We start from the raw sequence: 6,027 nt of genomic DNA, 5'->3' as shown, positions 1-6,027 counted from the left end.
CAAATTAGCTCATTGGGTTGGTCAACATTTGTAAGAGGTTGTTAAACCATTTCACAAAGGAGAAAGGTAAGGTTCCTATAGGGGAAATGTTTACACATAATCACAGTTATATGTCACAGGCAATTGATATTGCCTGCTGTGTGATGAGTCTGTGATTCACTTTAAATTGGTGAGGAGAATCTAGTTATGTATTCTTAAGTTGACAACCAATAAACTGTATTAAGCGTGCCAGTCTGTAAATGAGATTTACCATATTATTGCACATCGTGTGATATTCCTTAATAATGAAGCTAGTATGTATTAAGGCTGTGTACAGACTGTATATACGTTTGCGGTTATGCAAGAATAACACATGCCAGATCAGCACAGGGAAGCGTTTGGCTAGAACCCCAAAGAGGACTTCAGCTTTATATACCTACAGCCTCATTTCCCCAACTCTATCATGTCAACTTTCTGCCCCTGGACTCTGGTAGAGATGTCCCTGTCTGAACCAGAATGTCCACAATGTTTTAGGAATCAGCGACCTTCATGGATGTGGTTCTGGGCTTCACCCAGGAAGAATAGGCCTTGGTGGGCGCATCCTGGCAAAAGCTACACAGAGATGTGATGCTGGAGAACATCATTCATCTTCTCTCTGTTGTTGAGTCTGTCAATAAGGATTTATTTACTCAACAAGTATCCAGAGAAGTTTCCACATATCATGCTCCCCTCAGCTCTCATTTTTATTCTTTCATAACACAACTACGAGAAGGTAACTCTGTTTATTGATTTAATGACATGTAGTTTGCCCCTTCACTAGAATATAGTCTTCTTGACCACAATTTTATGTCTTTGTTGCTGCTCTATTGCCAGCACCCAGAACAGTGCTGAAAACTCAATGGATTTTTTTTAATAACTAAAAAATAAGATTAAACAGTTCCTAAGTAATTATTCTGTTCTAAGCAGTAAGCCCAAAGTTTGAGGCCACAGTAGAAAAAACCACCAGGCAACATAAATTTAGGTTATTCTGGATTAACTAGAAACATTTAATTCCTCATTTGTTGAAAACACTGGGAATCTTTACTCTGTGAGCTTGCTCATGCACATCCACGAGTTCCTCAATGCTTTTGGCTTGGTGTCATGGTGTTCCTCCTGCTCTGCTCAAGGACTTACAAGGTTTTCTTCAATGCTCACTTAGTCGTTCATTGAGATCCTGTCCTTTACTTGAGGAATATGTATGGTTCCTAAAAGACAGTTCAAAATTCAAGTGGCTTTTCCCCATGAACAGGGTGGCAGGTCTGCAAATAAGACAGAATTTCCCATTGGAGCAAGGAGAGGAGTTGTGGAGGGAAGAAAGGGGATTCCCACAAGGCCTGAGGCTGGGTAAGCTCCAGGCATGTGTGTTCACTATGAGGAAAAGCCTAGTCAGTGAGGGATCAGGACCTTGGTAATGCCAACTGCAGATTTCCTTAAGTCCATGGTCTTTTCAGGAAAGTATGGGAATCCAGTGGGGAAAAATTCTCAATGTTGTCATTATTCCTAGCATTTATCAATGTCTTTTATTCATAGTTTATGTCCTCTTTGGATTGAAAGTTTCATATTGTGAACTTTGCCCTCATCCCTTCCCCTTGATGATTTCTTCTCTCATAACCTTACCAAAATCCGTCTTAGTTTTCTCTTCAATCTTGAGAACATTTTGTAATTGACAGTGCCCTAAAACATGTTTCTAGACACTAGTGCATTGCTCCATTTCACATTCTTGCCCTGTGTAAGGGTCAATATTTGCCTTGCATGCTGTACAACACTTTGGTTCCCTAATGCCTCTTGAGAAATTTATTTTTTAATTGACTTTAGGCAGGAGAAGTAACCTTTAAAACCAAGAAATGGTACCTATACCAGGAAGGATCCATCTAACTGCACAGTGATGGTAAGTTTCTTGGGTTGAACCCTGGTCCCCTACGTTAGAGGCCTGGGAATGGGATGATTACTAGTAAAGCACAATAACGGGACTATAATTTGAGTTGGGAGTAAGTGCCATCCCAGCAGAAAGTTTTGCATAATTTTAATTTAGGAAAGATATTGACCTGAGCTCAGAGCTACAACCTGAGTTCTTATAAAAGGAAAATTGTATAAACACGGCTCAAATACCTAGTCTATGAAACACAATGATGTTACAAAATTAACCAACTGTACAGTTGAGGTGTTATAAAGAGGAAATCTCTGGGCTGGTCCAGTGGCACAACAGTTGAGTTCACACGTTCCACTTCAGTGGCCCAGGCTTCACGAGTTTGGATCCCCAGTGCAGACATGGGACCACTTGGCAGGCCATTCTATGGCAGACGTCCCACATATAAAGTAGAGGAAGATGGACACAGATGTTAGCTCAAGGCCAGTCTTCCTTAGCAAAAAGAGGATTGGCAGCAGATGTTCGCTCAAGGCCAGTCTTCCTTAGCAAAAAGAGGATTGGCAGCAGATGTTAGCTCAGGGCTAATCTTCCTCAAAAAAAACAAAACAAAACAAAAGAAGAAGAAATCTCAATGCATGCAAGAGAGTAACACACCGTGCATATGTAACTTACATAGGGAAGGTTTTTAACCAGGAACTATGACTGACTGATTAGCCTAGAATTCATACATAGAGAAAAGAACAAATGAACGTCTGTGGGCAGTCTTTTAAGTGCCTCTTATCTCCTCCAATAAGCAGAAATCTCACGTTGGGGAAGAACCCATTGAACAGAACTAGTGTGAGATGTTTTCACTCACAGATTCACAGTGACTTAACATATGTGAAGTCACGTGGGCCCAGGAGGCCCACCTCTGTAAGCTGTTGGACCAACTGAGGCAGCAAAGCCATGAGGAAACACTGAAGTTTCACCTGGAAAATACCCAAGATATTCTCCAGAACATGAAATACTGGTAGGCAGACCAGATTCAAAAAGACAGAAGGGGATGGCCTGAAATCCATAATTAACGTCAGATGAAGCCTGCTTAGGAGCCCAGGGGTGTGCCCAGGAAGTTCAAGATGAAAATCTTGCCTCTAACTTTGGAGAATGTTGTGGACTTTGCTGCTCTGTTCTCAGCCAACTCAGGAGGTTCCAGGGAGAATTTTGATCTGAATAACTTATGGAGGGAGGTTTCAAGGTCATGTAATTTAAACAAGTGCAGTCAAAGAGATGGCTGTAAGTGAGGAAAGCAGGGCTCCTGGAGTGGTGAGAGTCACTAGGCCAGATGGGAGAGATGGGGGGCTGGGGAGGGTGTGGGTACACCAACGATGCACTCCTCGGGTCCCCAAGATGCCAGATGTCTGGGAAGCAGCTGCCACCATGGCCTTTACTGCTGCAGCCACCGCCAGTGCCATTTTCCCAACCACCAAGAACACCACCACAGTAGGCTGGACAGGGAAGTAAGAAGTAGGTTCCAAATTCACCACTGTGGTCTCAAATCTGGACGTGGGAATGTTGGGATTGGGTCTGATAGGAGTCGTTGGGCAAGAGGAATTATCCTGAGGCAGGGGCATGAAGATCCCTGAGCTCCTCTCCAAGTGTCATTTGTTGTATTTGCCTCTGTTGAGCTGAGGTGGATCCCTGCCCCAGAGGTGACCAGAGTCAGCCCACTCCACATGCCACACCACAGGGGGCGCCACCCCACCCAATGCATCCCAGGAGGTTGTGGGACACCACCCCCCGCTGCTGGTGCCCTTGCACCGGCTGCTGCCAAGTTCATCATCCTCCCTCAGGAGCCCGGCCTGGGCTGGAAGGAGCCAGAATGTGGAGGGGCTGAGACACAGTTTGGGCACACTAGCTGCCTGGCAGCCTCCTGCTCCAACCAGGCTGATGACAACTGCCAGGGTACTTTCAGGTCTCAGGGCCCTTTTCCCCATCGTAGACCCCAGACAGAGACTCATCCCAGGAAGCTGGAATGGCTGGCCTCCTTAAGACAAAGCAGGCTCCTACAGAGGATACACCTCTCCCCGTGCCCTGCCACAGTGCACCCAGGGAGATGGCCAGGGGAAGGCCTGCCTTGGCCCTTAGTCATGGATTTCTCTCAAGAGTAGAGCTCTGGGCAGCAGGAGGGCATGGCTTTAGTGACTCCAGAGTGAAGGGAGGTGCCTGCCCCTGGAAGGGCAGGCCTGCCAATTTCCCCACTATTTCCACAGGGGGCGTGGCATGCCTAGTGTGGCCAAACTCCTTTGGCTAGCATTGTGAGCCCTGTTGACTTGTCAAACATTTACTGCTCCCTGTGTTGAAAAGTTCCTTCCTGATGGGAGGCCTTGTTCTGTCAAACAATAAAGGAGGCCCCGGATGATCAGCATGCAGGAGGGATAGCCTTGCCCTGCCCCCTGGCTCCTGATGGGCAAAGAGGGGCAGAAAGCTATTTTCAAAGGATGGGAGTGGGACCTGAGCAGAAGGGGAGAAGGGGATGTGAGACACAGTTGTAGAAGTTGGGAATCCCAGTTCACCAGCAGCTGCACCCAGCCACCACCAGTGGGCTCCCCCACACTTTCAGTGCCACAAGGACCTGTCCCTCAGCAAGCCCAAGGGCCTTTCTGAGGCCAGTCACCTTTGCTGTGCATGCGTAGATAGAAAGGAGGGTTTTCCCTCCATGGAGTGGCGCTTCCAGAGTGCTAACAGTCAATAAGACCCATGGGATTTGTCAGTCAGTTGGGGAGGGGCGGGTGCACCCACCATCCTCTCTTCATTTTCCTGAGATCCTAGATCTGGTGAGAGTCACTTGAGGTTTCCATGAAATTAGTGGAGTTCTCACTGTGTTGTAGGGGATCTTGTTGAGGTAATGGCTGGCCTCTGTGATATCGGGTCTTGGTGAGGTCAGAGGGGGGTCTCTATAATGTCACTAGAGGTTTCTTGGAGGTCATGGGAGTTCTTTGTGTGTTCAGGGAGTTCTCTGTGAAATCAGGAGACCTCACTTTGAGGGAAGAGGGGTTCACTATGAGGTCAGTGGAGGTCTCTGGGTGGTCAGACAAGTCTCTGTGTGGGCATGGGATGTCTCTGTGTGGTCAAGGGGAGTGTCTAAAGTGTCAGGGGATGACTCTGTTAGGTCAGCTGAGATCTCTGTCTGTCAGTGAGGGCAGAAGGGGTCTCTATGAGGTCAGAGGTGGTCTCTGTGAGGTCACGGTGTTACCAAAATCAAAGTGGGTTGAATCCTTGCGAGTTAAGTTGGCATGAGCACACTAAAGCTATTTGGGGACATAAACCTTCCCTCGTTTGTTTGTCTTCCAGCCCTTGACTATTGGGGGCAACTGAGAATGCTGTGTAGTAGCTTCCCTCACTTCATCTGTAGTAAGTTCACAGAAGGTGTCAGTTCACACAAGGGCAGTGTGGAAATTAATGGTAACTAGAGAAGCTCTCCTGATGGAGCGGCCATTTTTGCAGCTGCAGCTGCCACGTTATGTCCTTTGAAGGGCTTTACCATGGATCCCAGCTACTTTCTGGAGGACCTGTACCACTTCTAACAGTTTAAGCATCTCTGGCCCATGTTTAACGTCCATGATTCACTCTGGAGACCTCTGTGGCTGGAGGTCACTTCTGGGCAAGCATGGCTTAAAGACCCATTGGAATCAAGGAAAAGGGCAGCAGAGTTTAAGATATGACAGGATATTAAAGAAATCTGAAGGGTCTCTGGCATCATATCTTGATACTGAAGTATTCTATTTTGGGATAGCCAGAGGCCTCATCAGTCACTGGTAGACTAGAGAATTGATGTAGGAGTCCAAACCCTCATAGGTAGGTCCATAGCCGATTTTTTTGCTTTCTTGATTAACAGGCAGATGGCAGCTACTGCTCTCTTGGGGGCTACACTTTAACCACGGTGTCCAGCTTGCCCCACTCAAAAGCGTCCGTTTATGGTCGCCGTAGTTTATCAGAGAAGCTGATAGCCCTGCATCCAATGTAAAGAATCCAAGGAAGAAAAAACAGAGCCATCCCTTTAGACACATCATATCCCTTACAGGTCAAGAAGCTGAACATACTTAGCTCACATCTGACTCTATCCTCCTGGGGATAGAATCACACCCTGCAGGATTACCCTTCTC

General features: G+C 46.7%; 1 long non-coding RNA gene across 1 annotated transcript in view; it reads right to left on the bottom strand.

Annotated features, from left to right (window-relative positions):
• Positions 1-2,026: 2,026 nt before the first annotated feature.
• The window catches only part of LOC139041448 (uncharacterized), a 24,385-nt gene continuing 20,384 nt past the window's right edge, over positions 2,027-6,027 (bottom strand). The window contains exon 3 of the long non-coding RNA XR_011496627.1: positions 2,027-2,471. This is a non-coding gene — a long non-coding RNA (uncharacterized lncRNA). The remainder of the gene's footprint in view (positions 2,472-6,027) is intronic.

This window comes from Equus asinus, chromosome 1 (genome assembly GCF_041296235.1).
Source record: "Equus asinus isolate D_3611 breed Donkey chromosome 1, EquAss-T2T_v2, whole genome shotgun sequence".
Taxonomy (NCBI): domain Eukaryota; kingdom Metazoa; phylum Chordata; class Mammalia; order Perissodactyla; family Equidae; genus Equus; species Equus asinus.
Note: the sequence above shows the minus strand (reverse complement) of the source record. Positions and strands in the feature narration are given on the sequence as shown.